General features: G+C 46.7%; 1 protein-coding gene across 3 annotated transcripts in view; it reads left to right on the top strand.

Annotated features, from left to right (window-relative positions):
- Positions 1-17,642, top strand: part of WASF1 (WASP family member 1) — a 297,726-nt gene that overhangs the window by 182,804 nt on the left and 97,280 nt on the right. The window lies entirely within an intron of this gene.

Here is a 17,642-nt window from a genome sequence, read left to right as displayed (position 1 = left end):
CATCCAGACAGTACCCTATCCGTTTTTAAAATGGGAAAGTTTTTATTTATGATTTTTTTAATTGTATGTGAAGCATTATTATATTTTGAGTTAAAGATAGGCTTGGTATTTTACACTATTCTAGAGGAGTCCTCAGATGTGTTTTATTGTTAACAGATTCCCCCTACTTTCCGACGGAAAGGATCTGACATTTCAGTATTCAATGAGTGGCCAAATCCGACCGGAGTTGGCCATTCCCGACAATGCCATCCAGACTTTTTTTTAAAGTCGGATTGACATTGCCAGAAGCGGGGCTAAAACCTGTCATATTTCTGACAAAACACGTGGAAGCCGCAGATCAACGCGCTTTCCGACAAATCGGAATTACAGACTTGTCGGAAAATCGGAGGCAGCATTGAATAAAAAAGTCGGAAACTGCTGTGTTTCCAACAAGACGGCAGTTTCCGACTTCAATTGGATACCCTCCATAGTCTCGCTTCGTTATAACAATGATTAAGTCGGACTGGTGATGCGCGCCAGCTAATGTGTCTATGTTATTAAAAAGTATAATCTGTAAATACTTCCATAACTACAAATGTGTTTTAACACTGTAGAGCCCCCAGTTCACATCATTGATCACAGAACCCAAACTTGATATTGTGCCACAGTGCCCCCATGCTGGTTACGTAGCTATGTGTGAGGGCCTCCTATATGTTGGTACCCCTGGGCAGTTACCCCAGCCACCCTGTTATTAATTTGGCACTGATATGTTAAAAAATTATGGTTTTTAGATTTTTACCTGACAAAGATTATGTTAAAGGTTCAGTCCAACATTTTTCGTAACAGCAAGCATGAAAATCCTAGGAAATCAACAGTTTCTGAGACACTCAGAACTCCCCATTTGGCACCAACAATCGGTCCACGTTAGGTCACTTGGATATTATTTCTTCCCTATTTGGTCTGTGCCTCTTGGCTGTATGCGATAGCTCTATGTATTGAGTTTCTTTTAAATATTTGTATTGATAAACAGGTGTACCTAGTAAAGTGGCCAATGCGTGTATGCTTTAATTACAAATGTACGATGTCCCTGTCATTGACACATATGTAGCTATAAACTCTTATGTTCCTTTCTTTCTCCTCCATATATGCTACCACACAAACACAATTCTCTATGTGGTGATTAACAATACTGTATGTATATTATATATGTTTGTGCAAGCATTTTCATGAGTTATCTGAGTTGTAGCCCAAGTTATTGTCTCATGAAATTGATGTAACTTGCTGGCACACATTTCATTCTTTCTTGAAATATTGAAGTTTCACTGTGCAGGGCCAGGGGTATAAAAATAACTAACAACCTCTCACATTGAATTTGCTATTTTTATGCTCCAGTGCTGTGGGAGTAAGTCGGTTAGAATCATTAACTCCACAATTGTTTTCCAAGGACAGGCAATGTTCTTGCATCGCCTCCTAACATGGCAACTTGCAGCAGATCGGTGACAGAAATAAGTACTCTATTATTTCTTCTATATTATTCAGCTTAGTAATCAGTCTTTTAAATATTTGAATGCTCAGATGGGTTTACTTGTTCATTAAAAAGGTGAGCGTATCAACAGAGATTTTTAGTAATTAACTTTTGTGAGATATATGAAGTGTTTCTTGGCAATAACATTTCAATTTCAAGTGGGCTGCAGCATGCCCTAATTCATTCATTGTAACACTCCCATAAAATGTTTGCCCATTGAGATACCATTGCCCACAGCACTGGAACATAAACATGCCAAACATAGGGTCTGCTTCAAAGATGGACACTACTGCATCTGCTCTTGCATATGATGCCGGAGTTAGGGCTGCAGTAAAATGCAGATGCATGTATCAGCCCATCACCTACCTGGTCTATGTGTGTTAAGACCAAGATGCCTACTTTCTGCACATCTGCATGTAATACCATCAGTGATTTTTAGTCACAACCATCGCTTACACCATCGACATTTGCACCAGCCTTTTATAGAAATCTTATGACCACTATTGGCACCTATGCCCATCCTTCACCTTTTACATTGTGTAAATTCCTTCCTGTCCTGGATCTGTAGAACTCTTTTTTCTGTTCTGCTCCATGGGCCCTCTGTGATTGTTGGCCAGCTCAGTGTAACTGTGTGCTCTGTCTGTTTCAACCTGGCAGCTGGATGGCCACATCTGTGGCCAGTTTATCCACAGTCGTGCTGGGCTAAATTTGAAAACTAAGGCCTGGTACATACCAAACGAAATCAGCACAATTTGCCCTCTCCAGGCTAATTGGAACGACAAATCATGCAGAACGTTCAGTGGGAACCCTCGTTACACGCACCTACAGGTCTTTAATAATATGGTAGTGCTGCATGGCCAACCAGAAGATATCGTGTACGATGCCATGCTGTATTGCTGCATCGTGCAGTGTGTATGCACGGTACGATAGGTCAGCCAGGAACAGATCATTCTGATCGTTATGGCCTAAGAAACTCCTTTTATTCTTATTCTGCAGGTTTAAGAATGTCAAGGCGAACTACTGTTGTATCCGTTCTTACTGTTGCTTCAGTCATGTTGAATAGCCCCTTTCAGCTTGTTAGGTCCTGTGTGTCCCAGCTACTCCGAGCATCTTTCTCACTAAAAATGTTCAACTTCTTTGCATAAATAAAACTGGGATTGACAAACCTACAATACTAGCTTACACTGATCAATTTGATGTGCGTCATTTGTACATCTGTGTGTGACTTATGCTGGCCATACACCTACAGATTTATTGTCAGATCTGGCTGGTTGGAATGAAAATCTGGTAATGGATGTGAGCAAATGGCAATTGACCATTTGTTCCCAAACACTGGAAAACAGACACAAATGGTCAAACAGACAAATTGGTTAAATCCACGTCCGTTTTAGTCCGTTTTACGGCATTTAGGAACAAATGGCCAACTGTTGTTTGTGCTCATCCATTACCAGGTTTTCATTCCAACCGTCCAGATCAGATAATAAATCTTTAGGTGTATGGGCAGCATTAGTCTGAATCTGTGTAAAAAGTGCTCCAAAGCGAGCAGCAGCTGCTTTTCCTCATGCCGAGTTCTGTTGTGCTGTTTGGCGTGACCGTAGCCACAGGTTATAGGGACGGGCGATCGGGATGCCGGTGGTCGTGTGACTGACGCCGGAATCTCGATTTAAGAGATGTACGGTATGTGACTCCACTTAAAGGGTCTCGGTTGCATTGGGCGTCTTGAGTCACATGGCGTATGGACATCCAGTTAGTGAGGAACCATCTGTATTTTATTACAGATTTTTTGCAAGCACTTTGCATGGCAACGAGGATTTATTTGCTACTGTTACATTAACTCAGCCTTGCTCAGACAGTTCTCACATACTACAGTGTTTACCATGCAAACACAATCCAGAGGTTCGGCAAATGACTGAATCGGTGAGCTGTTTGCCCAGAATCTGCTCAGTCATTTCCACTTTCTATTGATTCCTACACTTCACACAGCAATAACTATTTTCTCACTCTCTTAGGTGCCTTATTTCTTTAATACACATTTCTGCTAAAAACAATAAAAGTAAAAATCGGTTGTTTTCTATCTGCTGTGCTCATGCCAGCATTATCTATCATCTATAATCTCTCTCTCCCTGTGGTAATTACTCCTATTCAGAAAACAAACAAATCCTCCCTTCAATTAACTATCCAGTCTCTCAACTGTCTTGACCCACCAGAGGACTAGAAAAGCCTCCCAACACTTTTCTCACACAGCCTGTTGGTCCGGACTTTCATTCTCAACACTCCACGGAAACTGCAATGACTGGTCAGCGATTTCATTCTGCCAAAGGGCACTTCTTGCTTTGGTTTCTTCTCTTCTCTGCATTTGAAACTATTGACAACTCCCTATTCATATAAACACTGTATTCCTGAAGGCTTCAGGTTACTGTTCTATCCTGATTTTAATCCTACCTATGAAAAACACTACTTCAGTGTGTTTTTTTTTTCTTCCCTCAACCGGATCCACCTCTTCACTTCCTCTCTCAGCACTAGCTTCTCTCATTTTCTTTTAATATATCACTTTGAGAAAATTAATACAATCTTTTAGGTTTTCGTATGCAAATAACAAAAAAAAAAAAAAATGTGTTTATATCCCCAATCTCTTTCATTCTTTTGTTGGCCCATGTTTCTGAATGCGTTCACCTTGTATATCACCTCACCATTTTGTAATCTTTCAAAAACTGATGAGGCCCAGATTTGTCATGCCTTGAGAGTGATAAATTGCACGGTGATAAAGTACCAACCAATTGGCTCCTAACTGTCATTTTTCAAACACAGCCTGTAAAATTGGCTAATAGTTTATCACTGTTCAATTTATCACTCTGAAAGGCTTGATAAATCTGGGCCGTCTTTCAGCTGTACTCCAACCAACAGAAGCCTGTTGGTTTATGTAATAGCCAGTGAGGGCCAGGATGGCGGGAATTCCAGCGAGTATGCCTGTATTTTTAAAGCAACAATCATTTACTTGTAAATTATGGGATCAGTACGTAATCCCGCTGGACGGGATCCCGGCGGTCGAAATACCGACGCCGGAATCCCGACTGCACAATCCCGACAGGGGTGGCGAGCGGAACGCAGCCCCTTGCGGGCTCGCTTCCATCGCCACGCTGCGGGCACGGTGCCTCGCTACGCTCGGCACACTATTATATTCTCCCTCTATGGGTGTCGTGGACACCCACAGAGCGAGAATATGTCGGGATTGTGGCGGTCGGGATTCCGGCGTCGGTATTTCGACCGCCGGGATCCCGTCCAGCGGGATATTGACCGCCTCCCTAAATGATTGCCGTTTTAAAAATACATGCATACTCACCATTATACCTGCACAGCCTGCATCTTGCAGGCTGTTACATAAGTCCCATCATCTGCCATCTCTCTTTCTGTTGTCTGCCTCAGCATCATAGATAAGGCATAATAGAGTCTGCAATGCGGATTAATACAGCAAAATAATAAACATATACAAAAGGAACAAATTGCAGCATAACCTATAATAATTTTTGAAAAATAGCACACTGGTTAAAAAAATAGAACCAAATTCTTATAGGCGCTGAGTTATTTGATACACCTGTGTTATTAGAGTCTTCTCAAAAAAGTACAAATTGAGAAGAATAAAGAAATCAATATGCTGTAACAGTCACAAATTAGCAGTCACAACCCCCCCCTAACTAGATCATAAAAGAAAAAAACAATGCATACAATTGTATTAAATGAAATTCCATGTCAGAAGCAGCTGAAATACAATCAGGAAATCGATATTGGAATTGTTTTTTATATTAAAGCCGAAAGCTTAAAATTCTGGAATCGGACGCTAGAAATGTAGAAGATTGGAAAAATGTTGCCTGGTATGACAAATCTTGAATGCAGATTGTAGGGTCAGTATTTGGTGCCGATAAGAGATAACAATAGATCAGGCTGGGGGAATGTTGTCTTGTCAGATATTAGGCCCCCCAATACCGATTCAGCATTATTTAGATGCCACATCTTTCCAGTTTACTGTTGCTGACCATCTTATAATGGCTAATTTCAGAAGGCTGTAACTCCATGTCACAAAGCATATGTCATCTCAGGCTGGTTCCACACACATGACCGTGTTCTGTGTACTCCTTTCCTGTGAACTAAATCTCAATGATGAATGTGAAGCTGAGAAATCTGTAGCAAGTGCATGATGCTGTCATGTCGACATGCCATAAAGGAATGGTTTTTTTTTTCCTCCTAGTTGAATCCATGCTGTACTGGGGGCAAAGGGGGGTCTTTTCCAGTATTGGACATGTGTACCTAATGCAGTGGCCACTTTAGGGCTAATGCTGAGTTGGGCATAACATAACTGTTCTCACATTGTATGCACGGAACAAAATGTATACAGTATGTTCGCCTCTATATATACAATTATACCCCCATCTCCACCCGTATACATACATTTTGCATGTTTACACTTCTGTTCAACTCTGCATAGCCCATTGTTCCTTGAACACTCTTTATGTAAGAAAGTCCTGTTACAGACTTGTTATGCCTTTTTAGTTGCAAGTTGAGATGCAACTGAAATGCATACAAATCTGCATTGCCTAGATTTGTATATACTGTGTTCCAGATTATATGCACTGAAAGAACAGGCAAGATATGCTCCCCAAACAGACTTTCTTTAAACTCTGAAATCCCAGCACACATCAGTTATAAACTGATTAAAAAAAAAGCTACAATTATTTTTGTTCATAAAATGCAGAAGTCTTAAGGCCCGTACACACTGGCTGATATATCGGCCGTTCTCTTGACCGGCCGATATATTGCGGGTCCGTCGGCCAGTGTGTACGGCCGATACGTCTGTGAACTCCGTCGTTCAGACGTATCGCGTCGGCCCCGCAGCACAGCCGACGGCCAATATATGTACCGATATATTGGTGCGTTGCTGTGTGTGTATGGGCGGTCGGCCGACCGCCCGTACACATGCTGCGGCGGCCGGCGGTGATTGCCAGCTGATCTGGGCGGGCGTGTGTACACGCCCGTCCAGTTCATGACGTCAGTCCCCGACGGATCGGGCAGTGTGTATGCTCAACACACTGCCCGATCCGTCCATAGATATATCTGCCAATCAATTGATTGGCAGATATATCTTCCAGTGTGTACCCACTTTTAGTTACATCCATTTTCAAATATTGTAAATGATGAGCTACTCGCTATTGCTACTCCCTGTACTTTTGCGAAGAGTGATCATACCGCTAGTGAACATAACATCCTTCAAAGTGTTTGCTGGCAGTCTACAGTATGTGAAGTTGCATGTGCACAAACCACTTGGTGAAGCTTTATTTCTCTTACGTCCTAGAGGATGCTGGGGACTCCGTAAGGACCATGGGGAATAGACGGGCTCCGCAGGAGACATGGGCACTAAAAAGAACTTTAGATATGGGTGTGCACTGGCTCCTCCCTCTATGGCCCTCCTCCAGACCTCAGTTTGATACTGTGCCCAGAGGAGACTGGGTGCATTACAGGGAGCTCTCCTGAGTTTCCTGAAAGAAATAATTTTTGTTAGGTTTTTTATTTTTAGGGAGCACTGCTGGCAACAGGCTCCCTGCATCGAGGGACTGAGGAGAGAGAAGCAGACCTACTTAACTGCTAGGCTCTGCTTCTTAGGCTACTGGACACCGTTAGCTCCAGAGGGAGTCGGAACGCAGGTCTCTCCTAGCTGTTCGTCCCGGAGCCGCGCCGCCGTCCTCCTCACAGTGCCGGAAGATAGAAGCCGGGTGAGTATGAGAAGATAAGAAGACTTCAGAGGCGGCAAAAGACTTTGGATCTTCACTGAGGTAACGCGCAGCGTTACCGCTGCGCGCCATTGCTGCCACACAACACACACACGGCAGGCACTGTAAGGGCGCAGGGGGGGGCGCCCTGGGCAACAATTTAAACCTCTGGTCTGGCAAAATCAGTACATATATGGGCTCTGCACTGTATATTAAAGATCCCCTGCCAGTTTTTAAAAGAAATCAAGCGGGACCGAAGCCCGCCGCTGAGGGGGCGGAGCTTGATCCTCAGCACTCACCAGCGCCATTTTCTCCACAGCACACCTCTGAGAAGCTGGCTCCCCGGACTCTCCCCTGCTGAATACGATGACAGAGGGTTTGAAATAAGGGGGGGGGGCACATAATTTGGCGCAGTGTTGTTTATTTATATATATATATATATATATATATATATATATATATAAAGGGGTACCTTGAAAATCGGTATGCAGGCTTCCGTGCATTGGCCAATCCACTAACTAAACCCCCATCATTTATTTATTGAATTGTTGAGGATAAGTGAGTTTACTTTGGTGAGTGCTGGGTTCTTTGTTTGTATTTATTAGAGCGATGTGGTCATGGGCTACATGCACCCCGCCCTGTGAGTGGTAAGTACAGCTGTGTACCCCGCTTTTGTGGTGGAGAGTGCTGTGTTACATGCACCCCACCCTGTGAGTGGTAAGTGCATAGCTGTGCCCCGCTTCTGGTGTGGTGAGTGCTGTGTTTTTTTCTCTGTGTATGTGTGTATATATATATATATATATATATATATATATATATATATATATATATATATATATATATATATATATAATAAAAGCGTTATCTGGGTAAGTTATTGGAGCTGGGTGTGTGCTGGCATACTCTCTCTCTGTCTGTCCAAAGGGCCTTGTGGGGGAACTGTCTCCAGATGGAGAATTCCCTGAGTGTATGGTGTGTCTGAAGCGGAAGGCTCTTCTAGGGAGGAGGTGGAGCAAATGAGTGTGGTGTCTCCGTCGGCAACGCTGATACCTGACTGGTTAGATATGTGGAATGTTTTAAATGCAAATGTGAATTTATTGCACAAAAGGTTGGACAAAGCTGAGTCCAGGGAATGTACAGGGAGTTTAGCCCTGCCTTTCACTATGTCGCAGGGACCTTCTGGGTCTCAAAAGTGCCCACTATCCCAAGTAGTAGACACTGATACCGACACGGATTCTGAATCCAGTGTCGACTACGATGATGCAAAGTTGCAGCCAAAATTGGCTAAAAGTATTCATTATATGATTATTGCTATAAAAGAGGTGTTGCATATCACGGATGAACCCTCTGTCCCTGACACGAGGGAGCGCATGTATAAGGAGAAGAAACCTGAGGTAACCTTTCCCCCATCTCATGAGCTGAACGAGTTATTTGAAAAGGCTTGGGAATCTCCAGACAAAAAACTGCAGATTCCCAAAAGGATTCTTATGGCGTATCCTTTCCCGACTAAGGACAGGATACGGTGGGAATCCTCCCCGAGGGTGGACAAAGCGTTGACACGCTTATCCAAAAAGGTAGCGCTGCCATCTCAAGATACGGCAACCCTCAAGGATCGCAGGCAGGAGACTACCTTGAAGTCTATTTACACACATACTGGTACCTTACTCAGACCGGCGATAGCGTCGGCTTGGGTTTGTAGCGCTGTAGCAGCGTGGACAGATACCTTATCTGCTGATATAGATACGCTGGATAAGGAAACCATTTTATTGACCCTGGGTCATATTAAAGATGCTGTCCTATATATGAGAGATGCTCAGAGAGACGTTGGCCTACTGGGTTCCAGAGCCAACGCTATGGCGATTTCTGCTAGACGAGCCCTATGGACCCGACAATGGATGGGCGATGCCGACTCGAAGAGGCATATGGAGGTTTTACCTTACAAGGGTGAGGAATTGTTTGGGGAAGGTCTCACGGATCTAGTTTCCACAGCTACGGCAGGTAAATCAACTTTTTTGCCTTATGTTTCCTCACAGCCTAAGAAAACGCCACATTATCAGATGCAGTCCTTTCGGTCGCATAAACCCAAGAGAGTGCGGGGATCTTCCTTTCTTGCCAGATGTAAGGGCAAGGGGAAAAAGCTGCCAACCACAGCTAGTTCCCAGGAGCAGAAGTCCTCCCCGGCCTCTACAAAATCCACCGCATGACGCTGAGGCTCCGCTGAGGGAGTCCGCCCCAGTGGGGGCACGTCTTCGACTTTTCAGCCACGTCTGGGTTCACTCACAGGTGGATCCCTGGGCAACAGAAATTGTTTCCCAGGGTTACAAGCTGGAATTCGAAGAGGTGCCTCCTCGCCAGATTTTCAAATCGGCCCTACCGGCTTCTCCCCCAGAGAGGGAGTTAGTTTTAAAAGCAATTCAAAAATTGTGTCTTCAAGAAGTGGTGGTCAAAGTCCCCCTGCTGAAGCAGGGTATGGGGTATCACTCAACCCTGTTTGTTGTCCCGAAACCGGACGGTTCGGTCAGGCCCATTTTGAATTTCTCTGACGTCCTAGTGGATGCTGGGACTCCGTCAGGACCATGGGGAATAGCGGCTCCGCAGGAGACAGGGCACAAAATTTAAAAGTTTGACCACTAGGTGGTGTGTACTGGCTCCTCCCCCTATGACCCTCCTCCAAGCCTCAGTTAGGTTTTTGTGCCCGTCCGAGCAGGGTGCAATCTAGGTGGCTCTCATAAAGAGCTGCTTAGAGTAATAGTTTTGATAGGTTTCTTATTTTCAGTGAGTCCTGCTGGCAACAGGCTCACTGCAACGAGGGACCTAGGGGAGAAGGAGTGAACTCACCTGCGTGCAGGATGGATTTGCTTCTTAGGCTACTGGACACTAGCTCCAGAGGGACGATCACAGGTACAGCCTGGATGGGTCACCGGAGCCGCGCCGCCGACCCCCTTGCAGATGCCGAAGTAAGAAGAGGTCCAGAAACCGGCGGCTGAAGGCTTTTCAGTCTTCATGAGGTAGCGCACAGCACTGCAGCTGTGCGCCATTGCGCTCAGGCACACTTCACACCAGCGGTCACTGAGGGTGCAGGGCGCTGGGGGGGGCGCCTTGGGCAGCAATGAGATTACCTTTCTGGCTAAAAAGAATACATCACATATAGTCCCTGAGGCTATATGGATGTATTTCACCCCTGCCAGGTCTCAGAAAAACCGGGAGAAGAGCCCGCCGGAATAGGGGGCGGGGCCTATCTCCTCAGCACACAGCGCCATTTTCCTACACAGCTCCGCTGCTAGGAAGGCTCCCAGGCTCTCCCCTGCACTGCACTACAGAAACAGGGTAAAAAACAGAGAGGGGGGGCATTTTTTGGCGATATTATATATATTTAAGCAGCTATAAGGAAACAACACTTATATAAGGTTGTTCCTATATAATTATAGCGCTTTGGTGTGTGCTGGCAAACTCTCCCTCTGTCTCCCCAAAGGGCTAGTGGGGTCCTGTCTTCTATCAGAGCATTCCCTGTGTGTCTGCTGTGTGTCGGTACGTGTGTGTCGACATGTATGAGGACGATGTTGGTGTGGAGGCGGAGCAATTGCCGGTAATGGTGATGTCACCCCCTAGGGAGTCGACACCGGAATGGATGGCTTTGTTTATGGAATTACGTGATAATGTCAGCACGCTGCAAAAGTCGGTTGACGACATGAGACGGCCGACAAACCAATTAGCACCTGTACAGGCGTCTCAAACACCGTCAGGGGCTGTAAAACGCCCTTTGCCTCAGTCGGTCGACACAGACCCAGACACGGACAACGAATCTAGTGTTGACGGTGAAGAAACGAACGTATTTTCCAGTAGGGCCACACGTTATATGATCACGGCAATGAAGGAGGCTTTGCATATCTCTGATACTGCAAGTACCACAAAAAGGGGTATTATGTGGGGTCTGAAAAAACTACCTGTAGTTTTTCCTGAATCAGAGGAATTGAATGACGTGTGTGATGAAGCGTGGGTTACCCCTGATAAAAAACTGCTAATTTCAAAGAAGTTATTGGCATTATACCCTTTCCCGCCAGAGGTTAGGGCGCGCTGGGAAACACCCCCTAGGGTGGACAAGGCGCTCACACGTTTATCCAAACAAGTGGCGTTACCGTCTCCTGATACGGCCGCCCTCAAGGATCCAGCTGATAGGAGGCTGGAAAATACTCAAAAAAGTATATACACACATACTGGTGTTATACTGCGACCAGCAATCGCCTCAGCCTGGATGTGCAGTGCTGGGGTGGCTTGGTCGGAGTCCCTGACTGAAAATATTGATACCCTGGATAGGGACAGTATTTTATTGACTATAGAGCAATTAAAGGATGCATTCCTTTATATGCGAGATGCACAGAGAGATATCTGCACTCTGGCATCAAGAGTAAGTGCGATGTCCATATCTGCAAGAAGAAGTCTATGGACACGACAGTGGTCAGGCGATGCGGATTCCAAACGGCATATGGAAGTATTACCGTATAAAGGGGAGGAATTATTTGGGGTCGGTCTATCGGATTTGGTAGCCACGGTAACAGCCGGGAAGTCCACCTTTTTACCTCAAGTCCCCTCCCAACAGAAAAAGACGCAGTCTTTTCAGCCGCAGTCCTTTCGTTCCTATAAGAACAAGCGAGCAAAAGGACATTTATATTTGCCCCGAGGCAAAGGAAAGGGTAAGAGACTGCACCAAGCAGCCCCTTCCCAGGAGCAGAAGTCCTCCCCGGCTTCTGCAAAGGCCTCAGCATGACGCTGGGACCTTACAAGCGGACTCAGGGGCGGTGGGGGGTCGCCTCAAGAATTTCAGCGCACAGTGGGCTCACTCGCAGGTGGACCCCTGGATCCTGCAGGTAGTATCTCAGGGTTACAGGTTGGAATTCGAGAAGTCTCCCCCTCGCCGGTTCCTAAAGTCTGCTTTGCCAACGTCTCCCTCCGACAGGGCGACGGTATTGGAAGCCATTCACAAGATGTATTCTCAGCAGGTGATAGTCAAGGTACCCCTTCTACAACAGGGAAAGGGGTATTACTCCACGCTATTTGTGGTACCGAAGCCGGACGGCTCGGTAAGACCTATTTTAAATCTGAAATCTCTGAACCTGTACATACAAAAATTCAAGTTCAAGATGGAGTCACTCAGAGCAGTGATAGCGAATCTGGAAGAAGGGGATTTTATGGTGTCCTTGGACATCAAGGATGCTTACCTTCATGTCCCAATTTGCCCTTCACACCAAGGGTTCCTCAGGTTCGTGGTACAAAACTGTCATTATCAGTTTTAGACGCTGCCGTTTGGATTGTCCACGGCACCCAGGGTCTTTACCAAGGTGATGGCCGAAATGATGATCCTTCTTCGAAGAGAAGGCGTATTAATTATCCCTTACTTGGACGATCTCCTGATAAGGGCAAGATCCAGAGAACAGCTGGAGGTCGGAGTAGCACTAACTCAAGTAGTGCTCCAACAGCACGGGTGGATTCTGAATTTTCCAAAATCCCAACTGATCCCGACGACACGTCTGCTGTTCCTAGGGATGATTCTGGACACTGTTCAGAAAAAGGTATTTCTTCCAGAGGAGAAAGCCAGAGAGTTATCCGAACTAGTCAGGAACCTCCTAAAACCAGGGACAGTGTCTGTGCATCAATGCACAAGAGTCCTGGGAAAAATGGTGGCTTCTTACGAAGCGATTCCATTCGGCAGATTCCATGCACGAATTTTTCAGTGGGATCTGCTAGACAAATGGTCCGGATCGCATCTGCAGATGCATCAGCGGATAAAATTGTCGACAAGGACAAGGGTCTCTCTGCTATGGTGGTTGCAGAGTGCTCATCTGTTGGAGGGCCGCAGATTCGGCATACAGAACTGGGTCTTAGTGACCACGGATGCCAGCCTGAGAGGCTGGGGAGCGGTCACACAAGGAAGAAACTTCCAGGGCGTGTGGTCAAGCCTGGAAACGTCTCTTCACATAAATATACTGGAACTAAGAGCAATCTACAATGCTCTAAGCCTGGCAAAACCTCTGCTTCAGGGTCAGCCGGTGTTGATCCAGTCGGACAACATCACGGCAGTCGCCCACGTAAACAGACAGGGCGGCACAAGAAGCAGGAGGGCAATGGCAGAAGCTGCAAGGATTCTTCGCTGGGCGGAAAATCATGTGATAGCACTGTCGGCAGTGTTCATTCCGGGAGTGGACAACTGGGAAGCAGACTTCCTCAGCAGACACGATCTTCACCCGGGAGAGTGGGGACTTCATCCAGAAGTCTTCCACATGATTGTGGTCCATTGGGAAAGACCAATGGTGGACATGATGGCGTCCCGCCTCAACAAAAAACTGGACAGGTATTGCGCCAGGTCAAGAGATCCTCAGGCAATAGCTGTGGACGCTCTGGTAACACCATGGGTGTACCAGTCAGTGTATGTGTTCCCTCCTCTGCCTCTCATACCCAAGGTACTGAGAATTATACGGCAAAGGGGAGTAAGAACGATACTAGTGGCTCCGGACTGGCCAAGAAGGACTTGGTACCCGGAACTTCAGGAGATGCTCACGGAAGATCCGTGGCCTCTACCTCTAAGAAGGGATCTGCTTCAGCAGGGACCGTGTCTATTCCAAGACTTACCGCGGCTGCGTTTGACGGCATGGCGGTTGAACGCCGGATCCTAAAGGAAAAAGGCATTCCGGAAGAGGTCATCCCTACCCTGGTCAAAGCCAGGAAGGAGGTGACTGCACAACATTATCACCGCATTTGGAGAAAATATGTTGCATGGTGTGAGGCCAGGAAGGCCCCGACAGAGGAATTTCAACTGGGTCGATTCCTACATTTCCTGCAAACAGGATTATCTATGGGCCTCAAATTAGGGTCCATTAAGGTTCAAATTTCGGCCCTGTCGATTTTCTTCCAGAAAGAATTGGCTTCAGTTCCTGAAGTCCAGACTTTTGTAAAAGGAGTACTACATATACAGCCCCCGGTTGTGCCCCCAGTGGCACCGTGGGATCTCAATGTAGTTTTAGATTTTCTCAAATCCCATTGGTTTGAGCCACTCAAATCGGTAGATTTGAAATATCTTACATGGAAAGTATCCATGCTACTGGCTCTGGCTTCAGCCAGGAGAGTGTCAGAATTGGCGGCTTTGTCTTATAAAAGCCCATATCTGATTTTCCATTCGGACAGGGCAGAATTGAGGACGCGTCCTCATTTTCTGCCTAAGGTGGTATCAGCGTTTCACCTGAACCAGCCTATTGTGGTGCCTGCGGCTACTAGCGATTTGGAGGATTCCAAGTTGCTGGACGTTGTCAGAGCATTGAAAATATATATTTCAAGGACTGCTGGAGTCAGAAAATCTGACTCGCTGTTTATACTATATGCACCCAACAAGATGGGTGCTCCTGCTTCTAAGCAGACGATTGCTCGTTGGATTTGTAGCACAATTCAACTGGCACATTCTGTGGCAGGCCTGCCACAGCCTAAATCTGTCAATGCCCACTCCACAAGGAAGGTGGGCTCATCTTGGGCGGCTGCCCGAGGGGTCTCGGCATTACAACTCTGCCGAGCAGCTACGTGGTCAGGGGAGAACACGTTTGTAAAATTCTACAAATTTGATACCCTGCCTAAGGAGGACCTGGAGTTCTCTCATTCGGTGCTGCAGAGTCATCCGCACTCTCCCGCCCGTTTGGGAGCTTTGGTATAATCCCCATGGTCCTGACGGAGTCCCAGCATCCACTAGGACGTCAGAGAAAATAAGATTTTACTTACCGATAAATCTATTTCTCATAGTCCGTAGTGGATGCTGGGTGCCCATCCCAAGTGCGGATTGTCTGCAATACTTGTACATAGTTATTGTTACAAAAAAATCGGGTTGTTTATTGTTGTGAGCCATCTTTTCAGAGGCTCCTACGTTATCATACTGTTAACTGGGTTCAGATCACAAGTTGTACGGTGTGATTGGTGTGGCTGGTATGAGTCTTACCCGGGATTCAAAATCCTTCCTTATTGTGTACGCTCGTCCGGGCACAGTATCCTAACTGAGGCTTGGAGGAGGGTCATAGGGGGAGGAGCCAGTACACACCACCTAGTGGTCAAACTTTTAAATTTTGTGCCCTGTCTCCTGCGGAGCCGCTATTCCCCATGGTCCTGACGGAGTCCCAGCATCCACTACGGACTATGAGAAATAGATTTATCGGTAAGTAAAATCTTATTTTTAAATCCTTTAAACCTATACTTAAAGAGGTTCAAGTTCAAGATGGAGTCGCTCAGAGCGGTCATCGCCAGCCTGGAAGGGGGTGATTATATGGTGTCCCTGGACATAAAGGATGCATACCTTCATATATCCGCCTCATCAGGCGTTCCTGAGGTTTGCTGTACAGGATTGTCATTACCAATTTCAGACGTTGCCGTTTGGGCTTTCCACAGCCCGAGGATTTTCACCAAGGTAATGGCGGAAATGATGGTGCTCCTGCGCAAGCAGGGTGTCACAATTATCCTGTACTTGGACGATCTCCTAATAAAAGCGAGTTCGAGAGAACAGTTGCTGAACAGCGTATCACTCTCCCTGAGGGTGTTGCAACAGCACGGCTGGATTCTCAATATCCCGAAGTCACAGTTGGTTCCAACGAACCGTTTGCCTTTCTTAGGCATGATTCTGGATACATACCAGAAAAGGGTTGATCTTCCGATGGAAAAGGCCCAAGAACTCATGTCTTTGGTCAGGGACCTATTGAAGCCAAAAAGGGTGTCGGTGCATCACTGCACTCGAGTTCTGGGAAAGATGGTGGCGACTTACGAGGCCATTCCATTCGGCAGGTTCCATGCGAGAGCTTTTCAATGGGACCTTCTGGACAAGTGGTCCGGGTCACATCTACAGATTCATCAGATGATCACCCTGTCCCCCAGGGCCAGGGTATCTCTCCTGTGGTGGCTGCAGAGTGCTCACCTTCTGGAGGGTCGCAGGTTCGGCATTCAGGACTGGGTTCTGGTAACCACGGATGCGAGCTTCCGAGGTTGGGGAGCAGTCACACAGGGAAGAAACTTCCAGGGTCTCTGGTCAAGCCAGGAGGCTTGTCTTCACATCAACGTGCTGGAGTTGAGGGCCATATACAACACCCTTCGGCAAGCGGAGAATTTGCTTCGCGACCTACCGGTTCTGATCCAGTCAGACATCACCGCAGTGGCGCACGTAAACCGCCAAGGCGGAACAAAGAGCAGAGTGGCAATGGCAGAAGCCACCAGGATTCTTCGCTGGGATGAAAATCATGTAAGCGCCCTGACAGCAGTCTTCATTCCGGGAGTGGTCAACTGGGAAGCAGACACGATCTACATCCAGGAGAGTGGGGACTTCATCAGGAAGTCTTCGCAGAGATTGCAAGTCAGTGGGGACTGCCTCAGATAGACATGATGGCGTCACGCCTCAACAAGAAACTACCGAAGTATTGCGCCAGGTCGAGGGACCCTCGGGCAGTGGTGGTGGACGCCCTGGTGACACCATGGGTGTTTCAGTCGGTCTATGTGTTCCCTCCTCTTCCGCTCATCTCAAAGATATTGAGAATCATAAGACGAAGAGGAGTACAGACAATACTCATTGTTCCAGATTGGCCGCGAAGGGCCTGGTATCCGGATCTGCAGGAAATGCTCACAGAAGATCCGTGGCCTCTTCCTCTCAGAGAGGACCTGTTACAACAGGGGCCCTGTCTGTTCCAAGACTTACCGCGGCTGCGTTTGACGGCATGGCGGTTGAACGCCGGATCCTAGCGGAAAAGGGCATTCCGGATGAGGTCATTCCTACTCTGATAAAGGCTAGGAAAGACGTGACAGCGAAACATTATCAACGTATATGGCGAAAGTATGTATATTGGTGTGAGTCCAGGAATGCTCCTCCGGAAGAATTCCATTTGGGCCGTTTCCTCCATTAAGATTCAGATTTCGTCCCTATCCATTTTCTTTCAGAAGGAATTGGCTTCTCTCCCAGAAGTCCAGACTTTTGTGAAGGGAGTTCTGCATATCCAGCCTCCTTTTGTACCTCCAGTGGCACCCTGAGACCTTAACCTAAACCAGTTAAAACAGTGGAATTGAAATATCTCACTTGGAAAGTGGTCATGTTGTTGGCCTTGGCATCGGCAAGGCTAGTGTCTGAGTTGGCGGCTTTATCTAACAAAAAGCCCCTATCTGATTTTCCATGTGGATAGAGCGGAGTTGCGGACTCGTCCTCAATTTTTGCCCAAGGTGGTTTCTTCTTTTCATATGAACCAACCTATTGTGGTGCCTGTGGCTACACCGGACATGGAGGATTCAGAGTCTCTTGATGTGGTCAGGGCATTGAAAATGTATGTGGCCAGAACGGCTCGGGTTAGGAAAACAGAGGCACTGTTTGTCCTGTATGC

Source organism: Pseudophryne corroboree, chromosome 4 (assembly GCF_028390025.1).
Source record: "Pseudophryne corroboree isolate aPseCor3 chromosome 4, aPseCor3.hap2, whole genome shotgun sequence".
Lineage (NCBI taxonomy): Eukaryota > Metazoa > Chordata > Amphibia > Anura > Myobatrachidae > Pseudophryne > Pseudophryne corroboree.
Note: the sequence above shows the minus strand (reverse complement) of the source record. Positions and strands in the feature narration are given on the sequence as shown.